This window comes from Leiobunum rupestre, chromosome 1 (genome assembly GCF_980474605.1).
Source record: "Leiobunum rupestre chromosome 1, qqLeiRupe1.1.hap1, whole genome shotgun sequence".
Lineage (NCBI taxonomy): Eukaryota > Metazoa > Arthropoda > Arachnida > Opiliones > Sclerosomatidae > Leiobunum > Leiobunum rupestre.
Window position 1 is genome coordinate 63916197 of NC_143384.1, and position 27175 is coordinate 63943371.

The 27175-nt window shown below is 39.6% G+C and overlaps 1 protein-coding gene and 27 non-coding genes across 28 annotated transcripts in view; all 28 read left to right on the forward strand.

Annotated features, from left to right (window-relative positions):
- Positions 1-27175, forward strand: part of LOC149964659 (uncharacterized) — a 103321-nt gene that overhangs the window by 12474 nt on the left and 63672 nt on the right. The window lies entirely within an intron of this gene.
- TRNAK-CUU (transfer RNA lysine (anticodon CUU)) lies at positions 151-223 on the forward strand. The gene has a single exon. It is a non-coding gene; the product is annotated as a tRNA-Lys (tRNA).
- TRNAK-CUU (transfer RNA lysine (anticodon CUU)) lies at positions 1099-1171 on the forward strand. Its single transcript has one exon. It is a non-coding gene; the product is annotated as a tRNA-Lys (tRNA).
- On the forward strand, positions 2047-2119 carry TRNAK-CUU (transfer RNA lysine (anticodon CUU)). Its single transcript has one exon. It is a non-coding gene; the product is annotated as a tRNA-Lys (tRNA).
- TRNAK-CUU (transfer RNA lysine (anticodon CUU)) lies at positions 2995-3067 on the forward strand. The gene has a single exon. It is a non-coding gene; the product is annotated as a tRNA-Lys (tRNA).
- TRNAK-CUU (transfer RNA lysine (anticodon CUU)) lies at positions 3943-4015 on the forward strand. The gene has a single exon. It is a non-coding gene; the product is annotated as a tRNA-Lys (tRNA).
- TRNAK-CUU (transfer RNA lysine (anticodon CUU)) lies at positions 4891-4963 on the forward strand. Its single transcript has one exon. It is a non-coding gene; the product is annotated as a tRNA-Lys (tRNA).
- On the forward strand, positions 5839-5911 carry TRNAK-CUU (transfer RNA lysine (anticodon CUU)). The gene has a single exon. It is a non-coding gene; the product is annotated as a tRNA-Lys (tRNA).
- On the forward strand, positions 6786-6858 carry TRNAK-CUU (transfer RNA lysine (anticodon CUU)). The gene has a single exon. It is a non-coding gene; the product is annotated as a tRNA-Lys (tRNA).
- On the forward strand, positions 8682-8754 carry TRNAK-CUU (transfer RNA lysine (anticodon CUU)). The gene has a single exon. It is a non-coding gene; the product is annotated as a tRNA-Lys (tRNA).
- On the forward strand, positions 9630-9702 carry TRNAK-CUU (transfer RNA lysine (anticodon CUU)). Its single transcript has one exon. It is a non-coding gene; the product is annotated as a tRNA-Lys (tRNA).
- TRNAK-CUU (transfer RNA lysine (anticodon CUU)) lies at positions 10577-10649 on the forward strand. Its single transcript has one exon. It is a non-coding gene; the product is annotated as a tRNA-Lys (tRNA).
- Positions 11524-11596, forward strand: TRNAK-CUU (transfer RNA lysine (anticodon CUU)). The gene has a single exon. It is a non-coding gene; the product is annotated as a tRNA-Lys (tRNA).
- On the forward strand, positions 12551-12623 carry TRNAK-CUU (transfer RNA lysine (anticodon CUU)). The gene has a single exon. It is a non-coding gene; the product is annotated as a tRNA-Lys (tRNA).
- Positions 13580-13652, forward strand: TRNAQ-CUG (transfer RNA glutamine (anticodon CUG)). The gene has a single exon. It is a non-coding gene; the product is annotated as a tRNA-Gln (tRNA).
- On the forward strand, positions 14609-14681 carry TRNAK-CUU (transfer RNA lysine (anticodon CUU)). The gene has a single exon. It is a non-coding gene; the product is annotated as a tRNA-Lys (tRNA).
- Positions 15638-15710, forward strand: TRNAQ-CUG (transfer RNA glutamine (anticodon CUG)). The gene has a single exon. It is a non-coding gene; the product is annotated as a tRNA-Gln (tRNA).
- TRNAK-CUU (transfer RNA lysine (anticodon CUU)) lies at positions 16667-16739 on the forward strand. The gene has a single exon. It is a non-coding gene; the product is annotated as a tRNA-Lys (tRNA).
- On the forward strand, positions 17696-17768 carry TRNAQ-CUG (transfer RNA glutamine (anticodon CUG)). The gene has a single exon. It is a non-coding gene; the product is annotated as a tRNA-Gln (tRNA).
- On the forward strand, positions 18725-18797 carry TRNAK-CUU (transfer RNA lysine (anticodon CUU)). Its single transcript has one exon. It is a non-coding gene; the product is annotated as a tRNA-Lys (tRNA).
- Positions 19674-19746, forward strand: TRNAK-CUU (transfer RNA lysine (anticodon CUU)). The gene has a single exon. It is a non-coding gene; the product is annotated as a tRNA-Lys (tRNA).
- On the forward strand, positions 20621-20693 carry TRNAK-CUU (transfer RNA lysine (anticodon CUU)). The gene has a single exon. It is a non-coding gene; the product is annotated as a tRNA-Lys (tRNA).
- Positions 21648-21720, forward strand: TRNAK-CUU (transfer RNA lysine (anticodon CUU)). The gene has a single exon. It is a non-coding gene; the product is annotated as a tRNA-Lys (tRNA).
- Positions 22677-22749, forward strand: TRNAQ-CUG (transfer RNA glutamine (anticodon CUG)). The gene has a single exon. It is a non-coding gene; the product is annotated as a tRNA-Gln (tRNA).
- On the forward strand, positions 23706-23778 carry TRNAK-CUU (transfer RNA lysine (anticodon CUU)). The gene has a single exon. It is a non-coding gene; the product is annotated as a tRNA-Lys (tRNA).
- TRNAQ-CUG (transfer RNA glutamine (anticodon CUG)) lies at positions 24735-24807 on the forward strand. The gene has a single exon. It is a non-coding gene; the product is annotated as a tRNA-Gln (tRNA).
- TRNAK-CUU (transfer RNA lysine (anticodon CUU)) lies at positions 25764-25836 on the forward strand. Its single transcript has one exon. It is a non-coding gene; the product is annotated as a tRNA-Lys (tRNA).
- On the forward strand, positions 26793-26865 carry TRNAK-CUU (transfer RNA lysine (anticodon CUU)). Its single transcript has one exon. It is a non-coding gene; the product is annotated as a tRNA-Lys (tRNA).

Consider the following 27175-nt stretch of genomic DNA (forward strand, 5'->3'; position numbering starts at 1 on the left):
AGTCGGTAAAGCTTGAGGGTTTTAACCTAAAGAGCCTCTGTTGAAGCCACAGTTTAAGAGGGAAGCCTGTTTGAAGAAAACTAAAATTTTTAAATTTCGTTCTCGGTTTTATTGAATGTTGTGACGTTACGATTTTGCCCGCTGAGGGTCGCCCGTGTAGCTCAGTCGGTAGAGCGTTAGGCTCTTAACCTAACGGTCCTGGGTTGGAGCCTCAGTTCGGGTGCTTAACCTTTTGCGGGAAGTTAAGAAACGTTCGACGGATGTGGTTTGCGATAAATTCGTGACCTTGAAGAAAAGCGGAAGTTATTTATTTCCAAATCCAAATATTGAACTACTTACGTCTGTTCGTCAGGCGTTGTTTTAAATGACTTATAGTCAGAGTCCTTTTCGTTGTTACTCGTTGCCCATACTGGAATTTAAATAAAAAATGTTGTATAAAAATCTTTTAATTTTTTTTCTATTGCATAGAAACTGTTTTTCATGTTTTCAAAAAAATGAATCGAAACTGACTTTCTTGGGTGGTCTGATAATTAAAACCGCACTTAAAGGCCAACCAATGACGGTTTCCCACGGGAAATTTTGTGTGCTGCATTAAGACCTTAGCCAGTTCTTACGTCGTTATAAAACCTTGTTCAGTTTGGGCTCTCCGAGTGCCCCATACTGACGGCAAATTTCACGCGGTAGTTATATCTCCACAGCCCGATGATCGTCAGAGTCTCCACCCTCATAAAATCCTCTAATTTATGCTTCCAAGACGCTGGATAACTAATGGACGCCTCAATTCCTAGTCAGCGCCAGTTGCCAAGGTGGAAACTTTCAATCATAATGACGTTTCTTTTTTAACATATGAATAAAAAGGGCTTTTAATATATTAACAGAAGAAAATGAATAAAAAGAAATTATCCGCAATTTTCAAGAAGATGAGCGCTGGAAGAGCCAGGATAGCTTAGTCGGTAAAGCTTGAGGGTTTTAACCTAAAGAGCCTCTGTTGAAGCCACAGTTTAAGAGGGAAGCCTGTTTGAAGAAAACTAAAATTTTTAAATTTCGTTCTCGGTTTTATTGAATGTTGTGACGTTACGATTTTGCCCGCTGAGGGTCGCCCGTGTAGCTCAGTCGGTAGAGCGTTAGGCTCTTAACCTAACGGTCCTGGGTTGGAGCCTCAGTTCGGGTGCTTAACCTTTTGCGGGAAGTTAAGAAACGTTCGACGGATGTGGTTTGCGATAAATTCGTGACCTTGAAGAAAAGCGGAAGTTATTTATTTCCAAATCCAAATATTGAACTACTTACGTCTGTTCGTCAGGCGTTGTTTTAAATGACTTATAGTCAGAGTCCTTTTCGTTGTTACTCGTTGCCCATACTGGAATTTAAATAAAAAATGTTGTATAAAAATCTTTTAATTTTTTTTCTATTGCATAGAAACTGTTTTTCATGTTTTCAAAAAAATGAATCGAAACTGACTTTCTTGGGTGGTCTGATAATTAAAACCGCACTTAAAGGCCAACCAATGACGGTTTCCCACGGGAAAATTTGTGTGCTGCATTAAGACCTTAGCCAGTTCTTACGTCGTTATAAAACCTTGTTCAGTTTGGGCTCTCCGAGTGCCCCATACTGACGGCAAAATTCACGCGGTAGTTATATCTCCACAGCCCGATGATCGTCAGAGTCTCCACCCTCATAAAATCCTCTAATTTATGCTTCCAAGACGCTGGATAACTAATGGACGCCTCAATTCCTAGTCAGCGCCAGTTGCCAAGGTGGAAACTTTCAATCATAATGACGTTCCTTTTTTAACATATGAATAAAAAGGGCTTTTAATATATTAACAGAAGAAAATGAATAAAAAGAAATTATCCGCAATTTTCAAGAAGATGAGCGCTGGAAGAGCCAGGTTAGCTTAGTCGGTAAAGCTTAAGGGTTTTAACCTAAAGAGCCTCTGTTGAAGCCACAGTTTAAGAGGGAAGCCTGTTTGAAGAAAACTAAAATTTTTAAATTTCGTTGTCGGTTTTATTGAATGTTGTGACGTTACGATTTTGCCCGCTGAGGGTCGCCCGTGTAGCTCAGTCGGTAGAGCGTTAGGCTCTTAACCTAACGGTCCTGGGTTCGAGCCCCAGTTCGGGTGCTTAACCTTTTGCGGGAAGTTAAGAAACGTTCGACGGATGTGGTTTGCGATAAATTCGTGACCTTGAAAAAAAGCGGAAGTTATTTATTTCCAAATCCAAATATTGAACTACTTACGTCTGTTCGCCAGGCGTTGTTTAAAATGACTTATAGTCAGAGTCCTTTTCGTTGTTACTCGTAGCCCATACTGGAATTTAAATAAAAAATGTTGTATAAAAATCTTTTAATTTTTTTTCTATTGCATAGAAACTGTTTTTCATGTTTTCAAAAAAATGAATCGAAACTGACTTTCTTGGGTGGTCTAATAATTAAAACCGCACTTAAAGGCCAACCAATGACGGTTTCCCACGGGAAAATTTGTGTGCTGCATTAAGACCTTAGCCAGTTCTTACGTCGTTATAAAACCTTGTTCAGTTTGGGCTCTCCGAGTGCCCCATACTGACGGCAAAATTCACGCGGTAGTTATATCTCCACAGCCCGATGATCGTCAGAGTCTCCACCCTCATAAAATCCTCTAATTTATGCTTCCAAGACGCTGGATAACTAATGGACGCCTCAATTCCTAGTCAGCGCCAGTTTCCAAGGTGGAAACTTTCAATCATAATGACGTTCCCTTTTTAACATATGAATAAAAAGGGCTTTTAATATATTAACAGAAGAAAATGAATAAAAAGAAATTATCCGCAATTTTCAAGAAGATGAGCGCTGGAAGAGCCAGGATAGCTTAGTCGGTAAAGCTTGAGGGTTTTAACCTAAAGAGTCTCTGTTGAAGCCACAGTTTAAGAGGGAAGCCTGTTTGAAGAAAACTAAAATTTTTAAATTTCGTTGTCGGTTTTATTGAATGTTGTGACGTTACGATTTTGCCCGCTGAGGGTCGCCCGTGTAGCTCAGTCGGTAGAGCGTTAGGCTCTTAACCTAACGGTCCTGGGTTCGAGCCCCAGTTCGGGTGCTTAACCTTTTGCGGGAAGTTAAGAAACGTTCGACGGATGTGGTTTGCGATAAATTCGTGACCTTGAAAAAAAGCGGAAGTTATTTATTTCCAAATCCAAATATTGAACTACTTACGTCTGTTCGCCAGGCGTTGTTTAAAATGACTTATAGTCAGAGTCCTTTTCGTTGTTACTCGTAGCCCATACTGGAATTTAAATAAAAAATGTTGTATAAAAATCTTTTAATTTTTTTTCTATTGCATAGAAACTGTTTTTCATGTTTTCAAAAAAATGAATCGAAACTGACTTTCTTGGGTGGTCTAATAATTAAAACCGCACTTAAAGGCCAACCAATGACGGTTTCCCACGGGAAATTTTGTGTGCTGCATTAAGACCTTAGCCAGTTCTTACGTCGTTATAAAACCTTGTTCAGTTTGGGCTCTCCGAGTGCCCCATACTGACGGCAAAATTCACGCGGTAGTTATATCTCCACAGCCCGATGATCGTCAGAGTCTCCACCCTCATAAAATCCTCTAATTTATGCTTCCTAGACGCTGGATAACTAATGGACGCCTCAATTCCTAGTCAGCGCCAGTTGCCAAGGTGGAAACTTTCAATCATAATAACGTTCCTTTTTTAACATATGAATAAAAAGGGCTTTTTATATATTAACAGAAGAAAATGAATAAAAAGAAATTATCCGCAATTTTCAAGAAGATGAGCGCTGGAAGAGCCAGGATAGCTTAGTCGGTAAAGCTTGAGGGTTTTAACCTAAAGAGTCTCTGTTGAAGCCACAGTTTAAGAGGGAAGCCTGTTTGAAGAAAACTAAAAATTTTAAATTTCGTTCTCGGTTTTATTGAATGTTGTGACGTTACGATTTTGCCCGCTGAGGGTCGCCCGTGTAGCTCAGTCGGTAGAGCGTTAGGCTCTTAACCTAACGGTCCTGGGTTGGAGCCTCAGTTCGGGTGCTTAACCTTTTGCGGGAAGTTAAGAAACGTTCGACGGATGTGGTTTGCGATAAATTCGTGACCTTGAAAAAAAGCGGAAGTTATTGATTTCCAAATCCAAATATTGAACTACTTACGTCTGTTCGTCAGGCGTTGTTTTAAATGACTTATAGTCAGAGTCCTTTTCGTTGTTACTCGTTGCCCATACTGGAATTTAAATAAAAAATGTTGTATAAAAATCTTTTAATTTTTTTTCTATTGCATAGAAACTGTTTTTCATGTTTTCAAAAAAATGAATCGAAACTGACTTTCTTGGGTGGTCTAATAATTAAAACCGCACTTAAAGGCCAACCAATGACGGTTTCCCACGGGAAATTTTGTGTGCTGCATTAAGACCTTAGCCAGTTCTTACGTCGTTATAAAACCTTGTTCAGTTTGGGCTCTCCGAGTGCCCCATACTGACGGCAAAATTCACGCGGTAGTTATATCTCCACAGCCCGATGATCGTCAGAGTCTCCACCCTCATAAAATCCTCTAATTTATGCTTCCAAGACGCTGGATAACTAATGGATGCCTCAATTCCTAGTCAGCGCCAGTTGCCAAGGTGGAAACTTTCAATCATAATGACGTTCCTTTTTTAACATATGAATAAAAAGGGCTTTTAATATATTAACAGAAGAAAATGAATAAAAAGAAATTATCCGCAATTTTCAAGAAGATGAGCGCTGGAAGAGCCAGGATAGCTTAGTCGGTAAAGCTTGAGGGTTTTAACCTAAAGAGCCTCTGTTGAAGCCACCGTTTAAGAGGGAAGCCTGTTTGAAGAAAACTAAAATTTTTAAATTTCGTTGTCGGTTTTATAGAATGTTGTGCCGTTACGATTTTCCCCGCTGAGGGTCGCCCGTGTAGCTCAGTCAGTAGAGCGTTAGGCTCTTAAACTAACGGTCCTGGGTTCGAGCCCCAGTTCGGGTGCTTAACCTTTTGCGGGAAGTTAAGAAACGTTCGACGGATGTGGTTTGCGACAATTTCGTGACCTTGAAAAAAAGCGGAAGTTATTTATTTCCAAATCCAAATATTGAACTACTTACGTCTGTTCGCCAGGCGTTGTTTAAAATGACTTATAGTCGGAGTCCTTTTCGTTGTTACTCGTTGCCCATACTGGAATTTAAATAAAAAATGTTGTATAAAAATCTTTTAATTTTTTTTCTATTGCATAGAAACTGTTTTTCATGTTTTCAAAAAAATGAATCGAAACTGACTTTCTTGGGTGGTCTGATAATTAAAACCGCACTTAAAGACCAACCAATGACGGTTTCCCACGGGAAATTTTGTGTGCTGCATTAAGACCTTAGCCAGTTTTTACGTCGTTATAAAACCTTGTTCAGTTTGGGCTCTCCGAGTGCCTCATACTGACGGCAAACTTCACGCGGTAGTTATATCTCCACAGCCCGATGATCGTCATAGTCTCCACCCTCATAAAATCCTCTAATTTATGCTTCCAAGACGCTGGATAACTAATGGACGCCTCAATTCCTAGTCAGCGCCAGTTGCCAAGGTGGAAACTTTCAATCATAATGACGTTCCTTTTTTAACATATGAATAAAAAGGGCTTTTAATATATTAACAGAAGAAAATGAATAAAAAGAAATTATCCGCAATTTTCAAGAAGATGAGCGCTGGAAGAGCCAGGATAGCTTAGTCGGTAAAGCTTGAGGGTTTTAACCTAAAGAGCCTCTGTTGAAGCCACAGTTTAAGAGGGAAGCCTGTTTGATGAAAACTAAAAGTTTTAAATTTCGTTGTTGGTTTTATTGAATGTTGTGACGTTACGATTTTGCCCGCTGAAGGTCGCCCGTGTAGCTCAGTCGGTAGAGCGTTAGGCTCTTAATCTAACGGTCCTGGGTTCGAGCCCCAGTTCGGGTGCTTAACCTTTTACGGGAAGTAAAGAAACGTTCGACGGATGTGGGTAGCGAGAAATTCGTGACCTTGAAAAAAGCGGAAGTTATTTATTTACAAATCCAAATATTGAACTACTTACTTCTGTTCGCCAGGCGTTCTTCAAAATGACATATAGTCAGAGTCCTTTTCGTTGTTACTCGTTGCCCATACTGGAATTTAAATAAAAAATGTTGTATAAAAATCTTTTAATTTTTTTTCTATTGCATAGAAACTGTTTTTCATGTTTTCAAAAAAATGAATCGAACCTGACTTTCTTGGGTGGTCTGATAATTAAAACCGCACTTAAAGGCCAACCAATGACGGTTTCCCACGGGAAATTTTGTGTGCTGCATTAAGACCTTAGCCAGTTCTTACGTCGTTATAAAACCTTGTTCAGTTTGGGCTCTCCGAGTGCCCCATACTGACGGCAAAATTCACGCGGTAGTTATATCTCCACAGCCCGGTGATCGTCAGAGTCTCCACCCTCATAAAATCCTCTAATTTATGCTTCCAAGACGCTGGATAACTAATGGATGCCTCAATTCCTAGTCAGCGCCAGTTGCCAAGGTGGAAACTTTCAATCATAATGACGTTCCTTTTTTAACATATGAATAAAAAGGGCTTTTAATATATTAACAGAAGAAAATGAATAAAAAGAAATTATCCGCAATTTTCAAGAAGATGAGCGCTGGAAGAGCCAGGATAGCTTAGTCGGTAAAGCTTGAGGGTTTTAACCTAAAGAGCCTCTGTTGAAGCCACCGTTTAAGAGGGAAGCCTGTTTGAAGAAAACTAAAATTTTTAAATTTCGTTGTCGGTTTTATAGAATGTTGTGCCGTTACGATTTTCCCCGCTGAGGGTCGCCCGTGTAGCTCAGTCAGTAGAGCGTTAGGCTCTTAAACTAACGGTCCTGGGTTCGAGCCCCAGTTCGGGTGCTTAACCTTTTGCGGGAAGTTAAGAAACGTTCGACGGATGTGGTTTGCGATAATTTCGTGACCTTGAAAAAAAGCGGAAGTTATTTATTTCCAAATCCAAATATTGAACTACTTACGTCTGTTCGCCAGGCGTTGTTTAAAATGACTTATAGTCGGAGTCCTTTTCGTTGTTACTCGTTGCCCATACTGGAATTTAAATAAAAAATGTTGTATAAAAATCTTTTAATTTTTTTTCTATTGCATAGAAACTGTTTTTCATGTTTTCAAAAAAATGAATCGAAACTGACTTTCTTGGGTGGTCTGATAATTAAAACCGCACTTAAAGACCAACCAATGACGGTTTCCCACGGGAAATTTTGTGTGCTGCATTAAGACCTTAGCCAGTTTTTACGTCGTTATAAAACCTTGTTCAGTTTGGGCTCTCCGAGTGCCTCATACTGACGGCAAACTTCACGCGGTAGTTATATCTCCACAGCCCGATGATCGTCATAGTCTCCACCCTCATAAAATCCTCTAATTTATGCTTCCAAGACGCTGGATAACTAATGGACGCCTCAATTCCTAGTCAGCACCAGTTGCCAAGGTGGAAACTTTCAATCATAATGACGTTCCTTTTTTAACATATGAATAAAAAGGGCTTTTAATATATTAACAGAAGAAAATGAATAAAAATAAATTATCCGCAATTTTCAAGAAGATGAGCGCTGGAAAAGCCAGGATAGCTTAGTCGGTAAAGCTTGAGGGTTTTAACCTAAAGAGCCTCTGTTGAAGCCACAGTTTAAGAGGGAAGCCTGTTTGATGAAAACTAAAAGTTTTAAATTTCGTTGTTGGTTTTATTGAATGTTGTGACGTTACGATTTTGCCCGCTGAAGGTCGCCCGTGTAGCTCAGTCGGTAGAGCGTTAGGCTCATAATCTAACGGTCCTGGGTTCGAGCCGCAGTTCGGGTGCTTAACCTTTTACGGGATGTAAAGAAACGTTCGACGGATGTGGGTAGCGAGAAATTCGTGACCTTGAAAAAAAGCGGAAGTTATTTATTTCCAAATCCAAATATTGAACTACTTACGTCTGTTCGCCAGGCGTTGTTTAAAATGACTTATAGTCGGAGTCCTTTTCGTTGTTACTCGTTGCCCATACTGGAATTTAAATAAAAAATGTTGTATAAAAATCTTTTAATTTTTTTTCTATTGCATAGAAACTGTTTTTCATGTTTTCAAAAAAATGAATCGAAACTGACTTTCTTGGGTGGTCTGATAAATAAAACCGCACTTAAAGACCAACCAATGACGGTTTCCCACGGGAAATTTTGTGTGCTGCATTAAGACCTTAGCCAGTTTTTACGTCGTTATAAAACCTTGTTCAGTTTGGGCTCTCCGAGTGCCTCATACTGACGGCAAACTTCACGCGGTAGTTATATCTCCACAGCCCGATGATCGTCATAGTCTCCACCCTCATAAAATCCTCTAATTTATGCTTCCAAGACGCTGGATAACTAATGGACGCCTCAATTCCTAGTCAGCGCCAGTTGCCAAGGTGGAAACTTTCAATCATAATGACGTTCCTTTTTTAACATATGAATAAAAAGGGCTTTTAATATATTAACAGAAGAAAATGAATAAAAATAAATTATCTGCAATTTTCAAGAAGATGAGCGCTGGAAGAGCCAGGATAGCTTAGTCGGTAAAGCTTGAGGGTTTTAACCTAAAGAGCCTCTGTTGAAGCCACAGTTTAAGAGGGAAGCCTGTTTGATGAAAACTAAAAGTTTTAAATTTCGTTGTTGGTTTTATTGAATGTTGTGACGTTACGATTTTGCCCGCTGAAGGTCGCCCGTGTAGCTCAGTCGGTAGAGCGTTAGGCTCTTAATCTAACGGTCCTGGGTTCGAGCCCCAGTTCGGGTGCTTAACCTTTTACGGGAAGTAAAGAAACGTTCGACGGATGTGGGTAGCGAGAAATTCGTGACCTTGAAAAAAAGCGGAAGTTATTTATTTCCAAATCCAAATATTGAACTACTTACGTCTGTTCGCCAGGCGTTGTTTAAAATGACTTATAGTCGGAGTCCTTTTCGTTGTTACTCGTTGCCCATACTGGAATTTAAATAAAAAATGTTGTATAAAAATCTTTTAATTTTTTTTCTATTGCATAGAAACTGTTTTTCATGTTTTCAAAAAAATGAATCGAAACTGACTTTCTTGGGTGGTCTGATAAATAAAACCGCACTTAAAGACCAACCAATGACGGTTTCCCACGGGAAATTTTGTGTGCTGCATTAAGACCTTAGCCAGTTTTTACGTCGTTATAAAACCTTGTTCAGTTTGGGCTCTCCGAGTGCCTCATACTGACGGCAAACTTCACGCGGTAGTTATATCTCCACAGCCCGATGATCGTCATAGTCTCCACCCTCATAAAATCCTCTAATTTATGCTTCCAAGACGCTGGATAACTAATGGACGCCTCAATTCCTAGTCAGCGCCAGTTGCCAAGGTGGAAACTTTCAATCATAATGACGTTCCTTTTTTAACATATGAATAAAAAGGGCTTTTAATATATTAACAGAAGAAAATGAATAAAAATAAATTATCTGCAATTTTCAAGAAGATGAGCGCTGGAAGAGCCAGGATAGCTTAGTCGGTAAAGCTTGAGGGTTTTAACCTAAAGAGCCTCTGTTGAAGCCACAGTTTAAGAGGGAAGCCTGTTTGATGAAAACTAAAAGTTTTAAATTTCGTTGTTGGTTTTATTGAATGTTGTGACGTTACGATTTTGCCCGCTGAAGGTCGCCCGTGTAGCTCAGTCGGTAGAGCGTTAGGCTCTTAATCTAACGGTCCTGGGTTCGAGCCCCAGTTCGGGTGCTTAACCTTTTACGGGAAGTAAAGAAACGTTCGACGGATGTGGGTAGCGAGAAATTCGTAACCTTGAAAAAAGCGGAAGTTATTTATTTACAAATCCAAATATTGAACTACTTACGTCTGTTCGCCAGGCGTTCTTCAAAATGACATATAGTCAGAGTCCTTTTCGTTGTTACTCGTTGCCCATACTGGAATTTAAATAAAAAATGTTGTATAAAAATCTTTTAATTTTTTTTCTATTGCATAGAAACTGTTTTTCATGTTTTCAAAAAAATGAATCGAACCTGACTTTCTTGGGTGGTCTGATAATTAAAACCGCACTTAAAGACCAACCAATGACGGTTTCCCACGGGAAATTTTGTGTGCTGCATTAAGACCTTAGCCAGTTTTTACGTCGTTATAAAACCTTGTTCAGTTTGGGCTCTCCGAGTGCCTCATACTGACGGCAAACTTCACGCAGTAGTTATATCTCCACAGCCCGATGATCGTCATAGTCTCCACCCTCATAAAATCCTCTAATTTATGCTTCCAAGACGCTGGATAACTAATGGACGCCTCAATTCCTAGTCAGCACCAGTTGCCAAGGTGGAAACTTTCAATCATAATGACGTTCCTTTTTTAACATATGAATAAAAAGGGCTTTTAATATATTAACAGAAGAAAATGAATAAAAATAAATTATCTGCAATTTTCAAGAAGATGAGCGCTGGAAGAGCCAGGATAGCTTAGTCGGTAAAGCTTGAGGGTTTTAACCTAAAGAGCCTCTGTTGAAGCCACAGTTTAAGAGGGAAGCCTGTTTGATGAAAACTAAAAGTTTTAAATTTCGTTGTTGGTTTTATTGAATGTTGTGACGTTACGATTTTGCCCGCTGAAGGTCGCCCGTGTAGCTCAGTCGGTAGAGCGTTAGGCTCTTAATCTAACGGTCCTGGGTTCGAGCCCCAGTTCGGGTGCTTAACCTTTTACGGGAAGTAAAGAAACGTTCGACGGATGTGGGTAGCGAGAAATTCGTAACCTTGAAAAAAGCGGAAGTTATTTATTTACAAATCCAAATATTGAACTACTTACGTCTGTTCGCCAGGCGTTCTTCAAAATGACATATAGTCAGAGTCCTTTTCGTTGTTACTCGTTGCCCATACTGGAATTTAAATAAAAAATGTTGTATAAAAATCTTTTAATTTTTTTTCTATTGCATAGAAACTGTTTTTCATGTTTTCAAAAAAATGAATCGAACCTGACTTTCTTGGGTGGTCTGATAATTAAAACCGCACTTAAAGACCAACCAATGACGGTTTCCCACGGGAAATTTTGTGTGCTGCATTAAGACCTTAGCCAGTTTTTACGTCGTTATAAAACCTTGTTCAGTTTGGGCTCTCCGAGTGCCTCATACTGACGGCAAACTTCACGCGGTAGTTATATCTAAACAGCCCGATGATCGTCATAGTCTCCACCCTCATAAAATCCTCTAATTTATGCTTCCAAGACGCTGGATAACTAATGGACGCCTCAATTCCTTGTCAGCGCCAGTTGCCAAGGTGGAAACTTTCAATCATAATGACGTTCCTTTTTTAACATATGAATAAAAAGGGCTTTTAATATATTAACAGAAGAAAATGAATAAAAATAAATTATCCGCAATTTTCAAGAAGATGAGCGCTGGAAGAGCCAGGATAGCTTAGTCGGTAAAGCTTGAGGGTTTTAACCTAAAGAGCCTCTGTTGAAGCCACAGTTTAAGAGGGAAGCCTGTTTGATGAAAACTAAAAGTTTTAAATTTCGTTGTTGGTTTTATTGAATGTTGTGACGTTACGATTTTGCCCGCTGAAGGTCGCCCGTGTAGCTCAGTCGGTAGAGCGTTAGGCTCTTAATCTAACGGTCCTGGGTTCGAGCCCCAGTTCGGGTGCTTAACCTTTTACGGGAAGTAAAGAAACATTCGACGGATGTGGGTAGCGAGAAATTCGTGACCTTGAAAAAAGCGGAAGTTATTTATTTACAAATCCAAATATTGAACTACTTACGTCTGTTCGCCAGGCGTTCTTCAAAATGACATATAGTCAGAGTCCTTTTCGTTGTTACTCGTTGCCCATACTGGAATTTAAATAAAAAATGTTGTATAAAAATCTTTTAATCTTTTTCCTATGCATAGAAACTGTTTTTCATGTTTTCAAAAAAATGAATCGAACCTGACTTTCTTGGGTGGTCTGATAATTAAAACCGCACTTAAAGGCCAACCAATGACGGTTTCCCACGGGAAATTTTGTGTGCTGCATTAAGACCTTAGCCAGTTCTTACGTCGTTATAAAACCTTGTTCAGTTTGGGCTCTCCGAGTGCCCCATACTGACGGCAAAATTCACGCGGTAGTTATATCTCCACAGCCCGATGATCGTCAGAGTCTCCACCCTCATAAAATCCTCTAATTTATGCTTCCAAGACGCTGGATAACTAATGGACGCCTCAATTCCTAGTCAGCACAAGTTGCCAAGGTGGAAACTTTCAATCGTAATAACGTTCCTTTTTTAACATATGAATAAAAGGGGCTTTTAATATATTAACAGAAGAAAATGAATAAAAATAAATTATCCGCAATTTTCAAGAAGATGAGCGCTGAAAGAGCCAGGATAGCTTAGTCGGTAAAGCTTGAGGGTTTTAACCTAAAGAGACTCTGTTGAAGCAAGAAGATGAGCACTGGAAGAGCCAGGATAGCTTAGTTGGTAAAGCTTGAGGGTTTTAACCTAAAGAGCCTCTGTTGAAGCCACAGTTTAAGAACTAAGCCTGTTTGAAGAAAACTAAAATTTTTAAATTTCGTTGTCGGTTTTATTGAATGTTATGACGTTACGATTTTGCCCGCTGAGGGTCGCCCGTGTAGCTCAGTCGGTAGAGCGATAGGCTCTTAACCTAACGGTCCTGGGTTCGAGCCCCAGTTCGGGTGCTTAACCTTTTGCGGGAAGTTAAGAAACGTTCGACGGATGTGGTTTGCGATAAATTCGTGACCTTGAAAAAAAGCGGAAGTTATTTATTTCCAAATCCATATATTAAATTACTTACGTCTGTTCGCCAGGCGTTGTTCAAAATGACATATAGTCAGAGTCCTTTTCGTTGTTACTCGTTGCCCATACTGGAATTTAAATAAAAAATGTTGTATAAAAATCTTTTAATTTTTTTTCTATTGCATAGAAACTTTTTTTCATGTTTTCAAAAAAATGAATCGAACCTGACTTTCTTGGGTGGTCTAATAATTAAAACCGCACTTAAAGGCCAACCAATGACGGTTTCCCACGGGAAATTTTGTGTGCTGCATTAAGACCTTAGCCAGTTCTTATGTCGTTATAAAACCTGGTTCAGTTTGGGCACTCCGAGTGCCCCATACTGACGGCAAACTTCACGCGGTAGTTATATCTCCACAGCCCGATGATCGTCAGAGTCTCGACCCTCATAAAGTCCTCTAATTTATGCTTCCAAGACGCTGGATAACTAATGGACGCCTCAATTCCTAGTCAGCGCCAGTTGCCAAGGTGGAAACTTTCAATCATAATGACGTTCCTTTTTTAACATATGAATAAAAAGGGCTTTTAATATATTAACAGAAGAAAATGAATAAGAAGAAATTATCCGCAATTTTCAAGAAGATGAGCGCTGGAAGAGCCAGGATAGCTTAGTCGGTAAAGCTTGAGGGTTTTAACCTAAAGAGCCTCTGTTGAAGCAAGAAGATGAGCGTTGGAAGAGCCAGGATAGCTTAGTCGGTAAAGCTTGAGGGTTTTAACCTAAAGAGCCTCTGTTGAAGCCACAGTTTAAGAAGGAAGCCTGTTTGAAGAAAACTAAAATTTTTAAATTTCGTTGTCGGTTTTATTGAATGTTATGACGTTACGATTTTGCCCGCTGAGGGTTGCCCGTGTAGCTCAGTCGGTAGAGCGTTAGGCTCTGAACCTAACGGTCCTGGGTTCGAGCCCCAGTTCGGGTGCTTAACCTTTTGCGGGAAGTTAAGAAACGTTCGACGGATGTGGTTTGCGATAAATTCGTGACCTTGAAAAAAAGCGGAAGTTATTTATTTCCAAATCCATATATTAAATTACTTACGTCTGTTCGCCAGGCGTTGTTCAAAATGACATATAGTCAGAGTCCTTTTCGTTGTTACTCGTTGCCCATACTGGAATTTAAATAAAAAATGTTGTATAAAAATCTTATAATTTTTTTTCTATTGCATAGAAACTTTTTTTCATGTTTTCAAAAAAATGAATCGAACCTGACTTTCTTGGGTGGTCTAATAATTAAAACCGCACTTAAAGGCCAACCAATGACGGTTTCCCACGGGAAATTTTGTGTGCTGCATTAAGACCTTAGCCAGTTCTTATGTCGTTATAAAACATGGTTCAGTTTGGGCACTCCGAGTGCCCCATACTGACGGCAAACTTCACGCGGTAGTTATATCTCCACAGCCCGATGATCGTCAGAGTCTCCACCCTCATAAAATCCTCTAATTTATGCTTCCAAGACGCTGGATAACTAATGGACGCCTCAATTCATAGTCAGAGCCAGTTGCCAAGGTGGAAACTTTCAATCATAATGACGTTCCTTTTTTAACATATGAATAAAAAGGGCTTTTAATATATTAACAGAAGAAAATGAATAAAAATAAATTATCCGCAATTTTCAAGAAGATGAGCGCTGAAAGAGCCAGGATTGCTTAGTCGGTAAAGCTTGAGGTTTTTAACCTAAAGAGCCTCTGTTGAAGCAAGAAGATGAGCACTGGAAGAGCCAGGATAGCTTAGTTGGTAAAGCTTGAGGGTTTTAACCTAAAGAGCCTCTGTTGAAGCCACAGTTTAAGAAGGAAGCCTGTTTGAAGAAAACTAAAATTTTTAAATTTCGTTGTCGGTTTTATTGAATGTTATGACGTTACGATTTTGCCCGCTGAGGGTCGCCCGTGTAGCTCAGTCGGTAGAGCGTTAGGCTCTTAACCTAACGGTCCTGGGTTCGAGACCCAGTTCGGGTGCATAACCTTTTGAGGGAAGTTAAGAAACGTTCGACGGATGTGGTTTGCGATAAATTCCGTGACCTTGAAAAAAAGCGGAAGTTATTTATTTCCAAATCCATATATTAAACTACTTACGTCTGTTCGCCAGGCGTTCTTCAAAATGACATATAGTCAGAGTCCTTTTCGTTGTTACTCGTTGCCCATACTGGAATTTAAATAAAAAATGTTGTATAAAAATCTTTTAATTTTTTTTCTATTGCATAGAAACTTTTTTCATGTTTTCAAAAAAATGAATCGAACCTGACTTTCTTGGGTGGTCTGATAATTAAAATCGCACTTAAAGGCCAACCAATGACGGTTTACCACGGGAAATTTTGTGTGCTGCATTAAGACCTTAGCCAGTTCTTATGTCGTTATAAAACCTGGTTCAGTTTGGGCACTCCGAGTGCCCCATACTGACGGCAAACTTCACGCGGTAGTTATATCTCCACAGCCCGATGATCGTCAGAGTCTCGACCCTCATAAAGTCCTCTAATTTATGCTTCCAAGACGCTGGATAACTAATGGACGCCTCAATTCCTAGTCAGCGCCAGTTGCCAAGGTGGAAACTTTCAATCATAATGACGTTCCTTTTTTAACATATGAATAAAAAGGGCTTTTAATATATTAACAGAAGAAAATGAATAAGAAGAAATTATCCGCAATTTTCAAGAAGATGAGCGCTGGAAGAGCCAGGATAGCTTAGTCGGTAAAGCTTGAGGGTTTTAACCTAAAGAGCCTCTGTTGAAGCAAGAAGATGAGCGTTGGAAGAGCCAGGATAGCTTAGTCGGTAAAGCTTGAGGGTTTTAACCTAAAGAGCCTCTGTTGAAGCCACAGTTTAAGAAGGAAGCCTGTTTGAAGAAAACTAAAATTTTTAAATTTCGTTGTCGGTTTTATTGAATGTTATGACGTTACGATTTTGCCCGCTGAGGGTCGCCCGTGTAGCTCAGTCGGTAGAGCGTTAGGCTCTGAACCTAACGGTCCTGGGTTCGAGCCCCAGTTCGGGTGCTTAACCTTTTGCGGGAAGTTAAGAAACGTTCGACGGATGTGGTTTGCGATAAATTCGTGACCTTGAAAAAAAGCGGAAGTTATTTATTTCCAAATCCATATATTAAATTACTTACGTCTGTTCGCCAGGCGTTGTTCAAAATGACATATAGTCAGAGTCCTTTTCGTTGTTACTCGTTGCCCATACTGGAATTTAAATAAAAAATGTTGTATAAAAATCTTATAATTTTTTTTCTATTGCATAGAAACTTTTTTTCATGTTTTCAAAAAAATGAATCGAACCTGACTTTCTTGGGTGGTCTAATAATTAAAACCGCACTTAAAGGCCAACCAATGACGGTTTCCCACGGGAAATTTTGTGTGCTGCATTAAGACCTTAGCCAGTTCTTATGTCGTTATAAAACCTGGTTCAGTTTGGGCACTCCGAGTGCCCCATACTGACGGCAAACTTCACGCGGTAGTTATATCTCCACAGCCCGATGATCGTCAGAGTCTCCACCCTCATAAAATCCTCTAATTTATGCTTCCAAGACGCTGGATAACTAATGGACGCCTCAATTCATAGTCAGAGCCAGTTGCCAAGGTGGAAACTTTCAATCATAATGACGTTCCTTTTTTAACATATGAATAAAAAGGGCTTTTAATATATTAACAGAAGAAAATGAATAAAAATAAATTATCCGCAATTTTCAAGAAGATGAGCGCTGAAAGAGCCAGGATTGCTTAGTCGGTAAAGCTTGAGGTTTTTAACCTAAAGAGCCTCTGTTGAAGCAAGAAGATGAGCACTGGAAGAGCCAGGATAGCTTAGTTGGTAAAGCTTGAGGGTTTTAACCTAAAGAGCCTCTGTTGAAGCCACAGTTTAAGAAGGAAGCCTGTTTGAAGAAAACTAAAATTTTTAAATTTCGTTGTCGGTTTTATTGAATGTTATGACGTTACGATTTTGCCCGCTGAGGGTCGCCCGTGTAGCTCAGTCGGTAGAGCGTTAGGCTCTTAACCTAACGGTCCTGGGTTCGAGACCCAGTTCGGGTGCATAACCTTTTGAGGGAAGTTAAGAAACGTTCGACGGATGTGGTTTGCGATAAATTCCGTGACCTTGAAAAAAAGCGGAAGTTATTTATTTCCAAATCCATATATTAAACTACTTACGTCTGTTCGCCAGGCGTTTTTCAAAATGACATATAGTCAGAGTCCTTTTCGTTGTTACTCGTTGCCCATACTGGAATTTAAATAAAAAATGTTGTATAAAAATCTTTTAATTTTTTTTCTATTGCATAGAAACTTTTTTCATGTTTTCAAAAAAATGAATCGAACCTGACTTTCTTGGGTGGTCTGATAATTAAAATCGCACTTAAAGGCCAACCAATGACGGTTTACCACGGGAAATTTTGTGTGCTGCATTAAGACCTTAGCCAGTTCTTATGTCGTTATAAAACCTGGTTCAGTTTGGGCACTCCGAGTGCCCCATACTGACGGCAAACTTCACGCGGTAGTTATATCTCCACAGCCCGATGATCGTCAGAGTCTCGACCCTCATAAAGTCCTCTAATTTATGCTTCCAAGACGCTGGATAACTAATGGACGCCTCAATTCCTAGTCAGCGCCAGTTGCCAAGGTGGAAACTTTCAATCATAATGACGTTCCTTTTTTAACATATGAATAAAAAGGGCTTTTAATATATTAACAGAAGAAAATGAATAAGAAGAAATTATCCGCAATTTTCAAGAAGATGAGCGCTGGAAGAGCCAGGATAGCTTAGTCGGTAAAGCTTGAGGGTTTTAACCTAAAGAGCCTCTGTTGAAGCAAGAAGATGAGCGTTGGAAGAGCCAGGATAGCTTAGTCGGTAAAGCTTGAGGGTTTTAACCTAAAGAGCCTCTGTTGAAGCCACAGTTTAAGAAGGAAGCCTGTTTGAAGAAAACTAAAATTTTTAAATTTCGTTGTCGGTTTTATTGAATGTTATGACGTTACGATTTTGCCCGCTGAGGGTCGCCCGTGTAGCTCAGTCGGTAGAGCGTTAGGCTCTGAACCTAACGGTCCTGGGTTCGAGCCCCAGTTCGGGTGCTTAACCTTTTGCGGGAAGTTAAGAAACGTTCGACGGATGTGGTTTGCGATAAATTCGTGACCTTGAAAAAAAGCGGAAGTTATTTATTTCCAAATCCATATATTAAATTACTTACGTCTGTTCGCCAGGCGTTGTTCAAAATGACATATAGTCAGAGTCCTTTTCGTTGTTACTCGTTGCCCATACTGGAATTTAAATAAAAAATGTTGTATAAAAATCTTATAATTTTTTTTCTATTGCATAGAAACTTTTTTTCATGTTTTCAAAAAAATGAATCGAACCTGACTTTCTTGGGTGGTCTAATAATTAAAACCGCACTTAAAGGCCAACCAATGACGGTTTCCCACGGGAAATTTTGTGTGCTGCATTAAGACCTTAGCCAGTTCTTATGTCGTTATAAAACCTGGTTCAGTTTGGGCACTCCGAGTGCCCCATACTGACGGCAAACTTCACGCGGTAGTTATATCTCCACAGCCCGATGATCGTCAGAGTCTCCACCCTCATAAAATCCTCTAATTTATGCTTCCAAGACGCTGGATAACTAATGGACGCCTCAATTCATAGTCAGAGCCAGTTGCCAAGGTGGAAACTTTCAATCATAATGACGTTCCTTTTTTAACATATGAATAAAAAGGGCTTTTAATATATTAACAGAAGAAAATGAATAAAAATAAATTATCCGCAATTTTCAAGAAGATGAGCGCTGAAAGAGCCAGGATAGCTTAGTCGGTAAAGCTTGAGGTTTTTAACCTAAAGAGCCTCTGTTGAAGCAAGAAGATGAGCACTGGAAGAGCCAGGATAGCTTAGTTGGTAAAGCTTGAGGGTTTTAACCTAAAGAGCCTCTGTTGAAGCCACAGTTTAAGAAGGAAGCCTGTTTGAAGAAAACTAAAATTTTTAAATTTCGTTGTCGGTTTTATTGAATGTTATGACGTTACGATTTTGCCCGCTGAGGGTCGCCCGTGTAGCTCAGTCGGTAGAGCGTTAGGCTCTTAACCTAACGGTCCTGGGTTCGAGACCCAGTTCGGGTGCATAACCTTTTGAGGGAAGTTAAGAAACGTTCGACGGATGTGGTTTGCGATAAATTCCGTGACCTTGAAAAAAAGCGGAAGTTATTTATTTCCAAATCCATATATTAAACTACTTACGTCTGTTCGCCAGGCGTTTTTCAAAATGACATATAGTCAGAGTCCTTTTCGTTGTTACTCGTTGCCCATACTGGAATTTAAATAAAAAATGTTGTATAAAAATCTTTTAATTTTTTTTCTATTGCATAGAAACTGTTTTTCATGTTTTCAAAAAAATGAATCGAAACTGACTTTCTTGGGTGGTCTGATAAATAAAACCGCACTTAAAGACCAACCAATGACGGTTTCCCACGGGAAATTTTGTGTGCTGCATTAAGACCTTAGCCAGTTTTTACGTCGTTATAAAACCTTGTTCAGTTTGGGCTCTCCGAGTGCCTCATACTGACGGCAAACTTCACGCGGTAGTTATATCTCCACAGCCCGATGATCGTCATAGTCTCCACCCTCATAAAATCCTCTAATTTATGCTTCCAAGACGCTGGATAACTAATGGACGCCTCAATTCCTAGTCAGCGCCAGTTGCCAAGGTGGAAACTTTCAATCATAATGACGTTCCTTTTTTAACATATGAATAAAAAGGGCTTTTAATATATTAACAGAAGAAAATGAATAAAAATAAATTATCTGCAATTTTCAAGAAGATGAGCGCTGGAAGAGCCAGGATAGCTTAGTCGGTAAAGCTTGAGGGTTTTAACCTAAAGAGCCTCTGTTGAAGCCACAGTTTAAGAGGGAAGCCTGTTTGATGAAAACTAAAAGTTTTAAATTTCGTTGTTGGTTTTATTGAATGTTGTGACGTTACGATTTTGCCCGCTGAAGGTCGCCCGTGTAGCTCAGTCGGTAGAGCGTTAGGCTCTTAATCTAACGGTCCTGGGTTCGAGCCCCAGTTCGGGTGCTTAACCTTTTACGGGAAGTAAAGAAACGTTCGACGGATGTGGGTAGCGAGAAATTCGTAACCTTGAAAAAAGCGGAAGTTATTTATTTACAAATCCAAATATTGAACTACTTACGTCTGTTCGCCAGGCGTTCTTCAAAATGACATATAGTCAGAGTCCTTTTCGTTGTTACTCGTTGCCCATACTGGAATTTAAATAAAAAATGTTGTATAAAAATCTTTTAATTTTTTTTCTATTGCATAGAAACTGTTTTTCATGTTTTCAAAAAAATGAATCGAACCTGACTTTCTTGGGTGGTCTGATAATTAAAACCGCACTTAAAGACCAACCAATGACGGTTTCCCACGGGAAATTTTGTGTGCTGCATTAAGACCTTAGCCAGTTTTTACGTCGTTATAAAACCTTGTTCAGTTTGGGCTCTCCGAGTGCCTCATACTGACGGCAAACTTCACGCGGTAGTTATATCTAAACAGCCCGATGATCGTCATAGTCTCCACCCTCATAAAATCCTCTAATTTATGCTTCCAAGACGCTGGATAACTAATGGACGCCTCAATTCCTTGTCAGCGCCAGTTGCCAAGGTGGAAACTTTCAATCATAATGACGTTCCTTTTTTAACATATGAATAAAAAGGGCTTTTAATATATTAACAGAAGAAAATGAATAAAAATAAATTATCCGCAATTTTCAAGAAGATGAGCGCTGGAAGAGCCAGGATAGCTTAGTCGGTAAAGCTTGAGGGTTTTAACCTAAAGAGCCTCTGTTGAAGCCACAGTTTAAGAGGGAAGCCTGTTTGATGAAAACTAAAAGTTTTAAATTTCGTTGTTGGTTTTATTGAATGTTGTGACGTTACGATTTTGCCCGCTGAAGGTCGCCCGTGTAGCTCAGTCGGTAGAGCGTTAGGCTCTTAATCTAACGGTCCTGGGTTCGAGCCCCAGTTCGGGTGCTTAACCTTTTACGGGAAGTAAAGAAACATTCGACGGATGTGGGTAGCGAGAAATTCGTGACCTTGAAAAAAGCGGAAGTTATTTATTTACAAATCCAAATATTGAACTACTTACGTCTGTTCGCCAGGCGTTCTTCAAAATGACATATAGTCAGAGTCCTTTTCGTTGTTACTCGTTGCCCATACTGGAATTTAAATAAAAAATGTTGTATAAAAATCTTTTAATCTTTTTCCTATGCATAGAAACTGTTTTTCATGTTTTCAAAAAAATGAATCGAACCTGACTTTCTTGGGTGGTCTGATAATTAAAACCGCACTTAAAGGCCAACCAATGACGGTTTCCCACGGGAAATTTTGTGTGCTGCATTAAGACCTTAGCCAGTTCTTACGTCGTTATAAAACCTTGTTCAGTTTGGGCTCTCCGAGTGCCCCATACTGACGGCAAAATTCACGCGGTAGTTATATCTCCACAGCCCGATGATCGTCAGAGTCTCCACCCTCATAAAATCCTCTAATTTATGCTTCCAAGACGCTGGATAACTAATGGACGCCTCAATTCCTAGTCAGCACAAGTTGCCAAGGTGGAAACTTTCAATCGTAATAACGTTCCTTTTTTAACATATGAATAAAAGGGGCTTTTAATATATTAACAGAAGAAAATGAATAAAAATAAATTATCCGCAATTTTCAAGAAGATGAGCGCTGAAAGAGCCAGGATAGCTTAGTCGGTAAAGCTTGAGGGTTTTAACCTAAAGAGACTCTGTTGAAGCAAGAAGATGAGCACTGGAAGAGCCAGGATAGCTTAGTTGGTAAAGCTTGAGGGTTTTAACCTAAAGAGCCTCTGTTGAAGCCACAGTTTAAGAACTAAGCCTGTTTGAAGAAAACTAAAATTTTTAAATTTCGTTGTCGGTTTTATTGAATGTTATGACGTTACGATTTTGCCCGCTGAGGGTCGCCCGTGTAGCTCAGTCGGTAGAGCGTTAGGCTCTTAACCTAACGGTCCTGGGTTCGAGCCCCAGTTCGGGTGCTTAACCTTTTGCGGGAAGTTAAGAAACGTTCGACGGATGTGGTTTGCGATAAATTCGTGACCTTGAAAAAAAGCGGAAGATATTTATTTCCAAATCCATATATTAAACTACTTACGTCTGTTCGCCAGGCGTTGTTCAAAATGACATATAGTCAGAGTCCTTTTCGTTGTTACTCGTTGCCCATACTGGAATTTAAATAAAAAATGTTGTATAAAAATCTTTTAATTTTTTTTCTATTGCATAGAAACTTTTTTTCATGTTTTCAAAAAAATGAATCGAACCTGACTTTCTTGGGTGGTCTAATAATTAAAACCGCACTTAAAGGCCAACCAATGACGGTTTCCCACGGGAAATTTTGTGTGCTGCATTAAGACCTTAGCCAGTTCTTATGTCGTTATAAAACCTGGTTCAGTTTGGGCACTCCGAGTGCCCCATACTGACGGCAAACTTCACGCGGTAGTTATATCTCCACAGCCCGATGATCGTCAGAGTCTCGACCCTCATAAAGTCCTCTAATTTATGCTTCCAAGACGCTGGATAACTAATGGACGCCTCAATTCCTAGTCAGCGCCAGTTGCCAAGGTGGAAACTTTCAATCATAATGACGTTCCTTTTTTAACATATGAATAAAAAGGGCTTTTAATATATTAACAGAAGAAAATGAATAAGAAGAAATTATCCGCAATTTTCAAGAAGATGAGCGCTGGAAGAGCCAGGATAGCTTAGTCGGTAAAGCTTGAGGGTTTTAACCTAAAGAGCCTCTGTTGAAGCAAGAAGATGAGCGTTGGAAGAGCCAGGATAGCTTAGTCGGTAAAGCTTGAGGGTTTTAACCTAAAGAGCCTCTGTTGAAGCCACAGTTTAAGAAGGAAGCCTGTTTGAAGAAAACTAAAATTTTTAAATTTCGTTGTCGGTTTTATTGTATGTTATGACGTTACGATTTTGCCCGCTGAGGGTTGCCCGTGTAGCTCAGTCGGTAGAGCGTTAGGCTCTGAACCTAACGGTCCTGGGTTCGAGCCCCAGTTCGGGTGCTTAACCTTTTGCGGGAAGTTAAGAAACGTTCGACGGATGTGGTTTGCGATAAATTCGTGACCTTGAAAAAAAGCGGAAGTTATTTATTTCCAAATCCATATATTAAATTACTTACGTCTGTTCGCCAGGCGTTGTTCAAAATGACATATAGTCAGAGTCCTTTTCGTTGTTACTCGTTGCCCATACTGGAATTTAAATAAAAAATGTTGTATAAAAATCTTTTAATTTTTTTTCTATTGCATAGAAACTTTTTTTCATGTTTTCAAAAAAATGAATCGAACCTGACTTTCTTGGGTGGTCTAATAATTAAAACCGCACTTAAAGGCCAACCAATGACGGTTTCCCACGGGAAATTTTGTGTGCTGCATTAAGACCTTAGCCAGTTCTTATGTCGTTATAAAACATGGTTCAGTTTGGGCACTCCGAGTGCCCCATACTGACGGCAAACTTCACGCGGTAGTTATATCTCCACAGCCCGATGATCGTCAGAGTCTCCACCCTCATAAAATCCTCTAATTTATGCTTCCAAGACGCTGGATAACTAATGGACGCCTCAATTCATAGTCAGAGCCAGTTGCCAAGGTGGAAACTTTCAATCATAATGACGTTCCTTTTTTAACATATGAATAAAAAGGGCTTTTAATATATTAACAGAAGAAAATGAATAAAAATAAATTATCCGCAATTTTCAAGAAGATGAGCGCTGAAAGAGCCAGGATTGCTTAGTCGGTAAAGCTTGAGGTTTTTAACCTAAAGAGCCTCTGTTGAAGCAAGAAGATGAGCACTGGAAGAGCCAGGATAGCTTAGTTGGTAAAGCTTGAGGGTTTTAACCTAAAGAGCCTCTGTTGAAGCCACAGTTTAAGAAGGAAGCCTGTTTGAAGAAAACTAAAATTTTTAAATTTCGTTGTCGGTTTTATTGAATGTTATGACGTTACGATTTTGCCCGCTGAGGGTCGCCCGTGTAGCTCAGTCGGTAGAGCGTTAGGCTCTTAACCTAACGGTCCTGGGTTCGAGACCCAGTTCGGGTGCATAACCTTTTGAGGGAAGTTAAGAAACGTTCGACGGATGTGGTTTGCGATAAATTCCGTGACCTTGAAAAAAAGCGGAAGTTATTTATTTCCAAATCCATATATTAAACTACTTACGTCTGTTCGCCAGGCGTTTTTCAAAATGACATATAGTCAGAGTCCTTTTCGTTGTTACTCGTTGCCCATACTGGAATTTAAATAAAAAATGTTGTATAAAAATCTTTTAATTTTTTTTCTATTGCATAGAAACTTTTTTCATGTTTTCAAAAAAATGAATCGAACCTGACTTTCTTGGGTGGTCTGATAATTAAAATCGCACTTAAAGGCCAACCAATGACGGTTTACCACGGGAAATTTTGTGTGCTGCATTAAGACCTTAGCCAGTTCTTATGTCGTTATAAAACCTGGTTCAGTTTGGGCACTCCGAGTGCCCCATACTGACGGCAAATTTCACGCGGTAGTTATATCTCCACAGCCCGATGATCGTCAGAGTCTCGACCCTCATAAAGTCCTCTAATTTATGCTTCCAAGACGCTGGATAACTAATGGACGCCTCAATTCCTAGTCAGCGCCAGTTGCCAAGGTGGAAACTTTCAATCATAATGACGTTCCTTTTTTAACATATGAATAAAAAGGGCTTTTAATATATTAACAGAAGAAAATGAATAAGAAGAAATTATCCGCAATTTTCAAGAAGATGAGCGCTGGAAGAGCCAGGATAGCTTAGTCGGTAAAGCTTGAGGGTTTTAACCTAAAGAGCCTCTGTTGAAGCAAGAAGATGAGCGTTGGAAGAGCCAGGATAGCTTAGTCGGTAAAGCTTGAGGGTTTTAACCTAAAGAGCCTCTGTTGAAGCCACAGTTTAAGAAGGAAGCCTGTTTGAAGAAAACTAAAATTTTTAAATTTCGTTGTCGGTTTTATTGAATGTTATGACGTTACGATTTTGCCCGCTGAGGGTCGCCCGTGTAGCTCAGTCGGTAGAGCGTTAGGCTCTGAACCTAACGGTCCTGGGTTCGAGCCCCAGTTCGGGTGCTTAACCTTTTGCGGGAAGTTAAGAAACGTTCGACGGATGTGGTTTGCGATAAATTCGTGACCTTGAAAAAAAGCGGAAGTTATTTATTTCCAAATCCATATATTAAATTACTTACGTCTGTTCGCCAGGCGTTGTTCAAAATGACATATAGTCAGAGTCCTTTTCGTTGTTACTCGTTGCCCATACTGGAATTTAAATAAAAAATGTTGTATAAAAATCTTATAATTTTTTTTCTATTGCATAGAAACTTTTTTTCATGTTTTCAAAAAAATGAATCGAACCTGACTTTCTTGGGTGGTCTAATAATTAAAACCGCACTTAAAGGCCAACCAATGACGGTTTCCCACGGGAAATTTTGTGTGCTGCATTAAGACCTTAGCCAGTTCTTATGTCGTTATAAAACCTGGTTCAGTTTGGGCACTCCGAGTGCCCCATACTGACGGCAAACTTCACGCGGTAGTTATATCTCCACAGCCCGATGATCGTCAGAGTCTCCACCCTCATAAAATCCTCTAATTTATGCTTCCAAGACGCTGGATAACTAATGGACGCCTCAATTCATAGTCAGAGCCAGTTGCCAAGGTGGAAACTTTCAATCATAATGACGTTCCTTTTTTAACATATGAATAAAAAGGGCTTTTAATATATTAACAGAAGAAAATGAATAAAAATAAATTATCCGCAATTTTAGAGAAGATGAGCGCTGAAAGAGCCAGGATAGCTTAGTCGGTAAAGCTTGAGGTTTTTAACCTAAAGAGCCTCTGTTGAAGCAAGAAGATGAGCACTGGAAGAGCCAGGATAGCTTAGTTGGTAAAGCTTGAGGGTTTTAACCTAAAGAGCCTCTGTTGAAGCCACAGTTTAAGAAGGAAGCCTGTTTGAAGAAAACTAAAATTTTTAAATTTCGTTGTCGGTTTTATTGAATGTTATGACGTTACGATTTTGCCCGCTGAGGGTCGCCCGTGTAGCTCAGTCGGTAGAGCGTTAGGCTCTTAACCTAACGGTCCTGGGTTCGAGACCCAGTTCGGGTGCATAACCTTTTGAGGGAAGTTAAGAAACGTTCGACGGATGTGGTTTGCGATAAATTCCGTGACCTTGAAAAAAAGCGGAAGTTATTTATTTCCAAATCCATATATTAAACTACTTACGTCTGTTCGCCAGGCGTTTTTCAAAATGACATATAGTCAGAGTCCTTTTCGTTGTTACTCGTTGCCCATACTGGAATTTAAATAAAAAATGTTGTATAAAAATCTTTTAATTTTTTTTCTATTGCATAGAAACTTTTTTCATGTTTTCAAAAAAATGAATCGAACCTGACTTTCTTGGGTGGTCTGATAATTAAAATCGCACTTAAAGGCCAACCAATGACGGTTTACCACGGGAAATTTTGTGTGCTGCATTAAGACCTTAGCCAGTTCTTATGTCGTTATAAAACCTGGTTCAGTTTGGGCACTCCGAGTGCCCCATACTGACGGCAAACTTCACGCGGTAGTTATATCTCCACAGCCCGATGATCGTCAGAGTCTCGACCCTCATAAAGTCCTCTAATTTATGCTTCCAAGACGCTGGATAACTAATGGACGCCTCAATTCCTAGTCAGCGCCAGTTGCCAAGGTGGAAACTTTCAATCATAATGACGTTCCTTTTTTAACATATGAATAAAAAGGGCTTTTAATATATTAACAGAAGAAAATGAATAAGAAGAAATTATCCGCAATTTTCAAGAAGATGAGCGCTGGAAGAGCCAGGATAGCTTAGTCGGTAAAGCTTGAGGGTTTTAACCTAAAGAGCCTCTGTTGAAGCAAGAAGATGAGCGTTGGAAGAGCCAGGATAGCTTAGTCGGTAAAGCTTGAGGGTTTTAACCTAAAGAGCCTCTGTTGAAGCCACAGTTTAAGAAGGAAGCCTGTTTGAAGAAAACTAAAATTTTTAAATTTCGTTGTCGGTTTTATTGAATGTTATGACGTTACGATTTTGCCCGCTGAGGGTCGCCCGTGTAGCTCAGTCGGTAGAGCGTTAGGCTCTTAACCTAACGGTCCTGGGTTCGAGCCCCAGTTCGGGTGCTTAACCTTTTGCGGGAAGTTAAGAAACGTTCGACGGATGTGGTTTGCGATAAATTCGTGACCTTGAAAAAAAGCGGAAGTTATTTATTTCCAAATCCATATATTAAACTACTTACGTCTGTTCGTCAGGCGTTGTTCAAAATGACATATAGTCAGAGTCCTTTTCGTTGTTACTCGTTGCCCATACTGGAATTTAAATAAAAAATGTTGAATAAAAAACTTTTAATTTTTTTTCTATTGCATAGAAACTGTTTTTCATGTTTTCAAAAAAATGAATCGAACCTGACTTTCTTGGGTGGTCTGATAATTA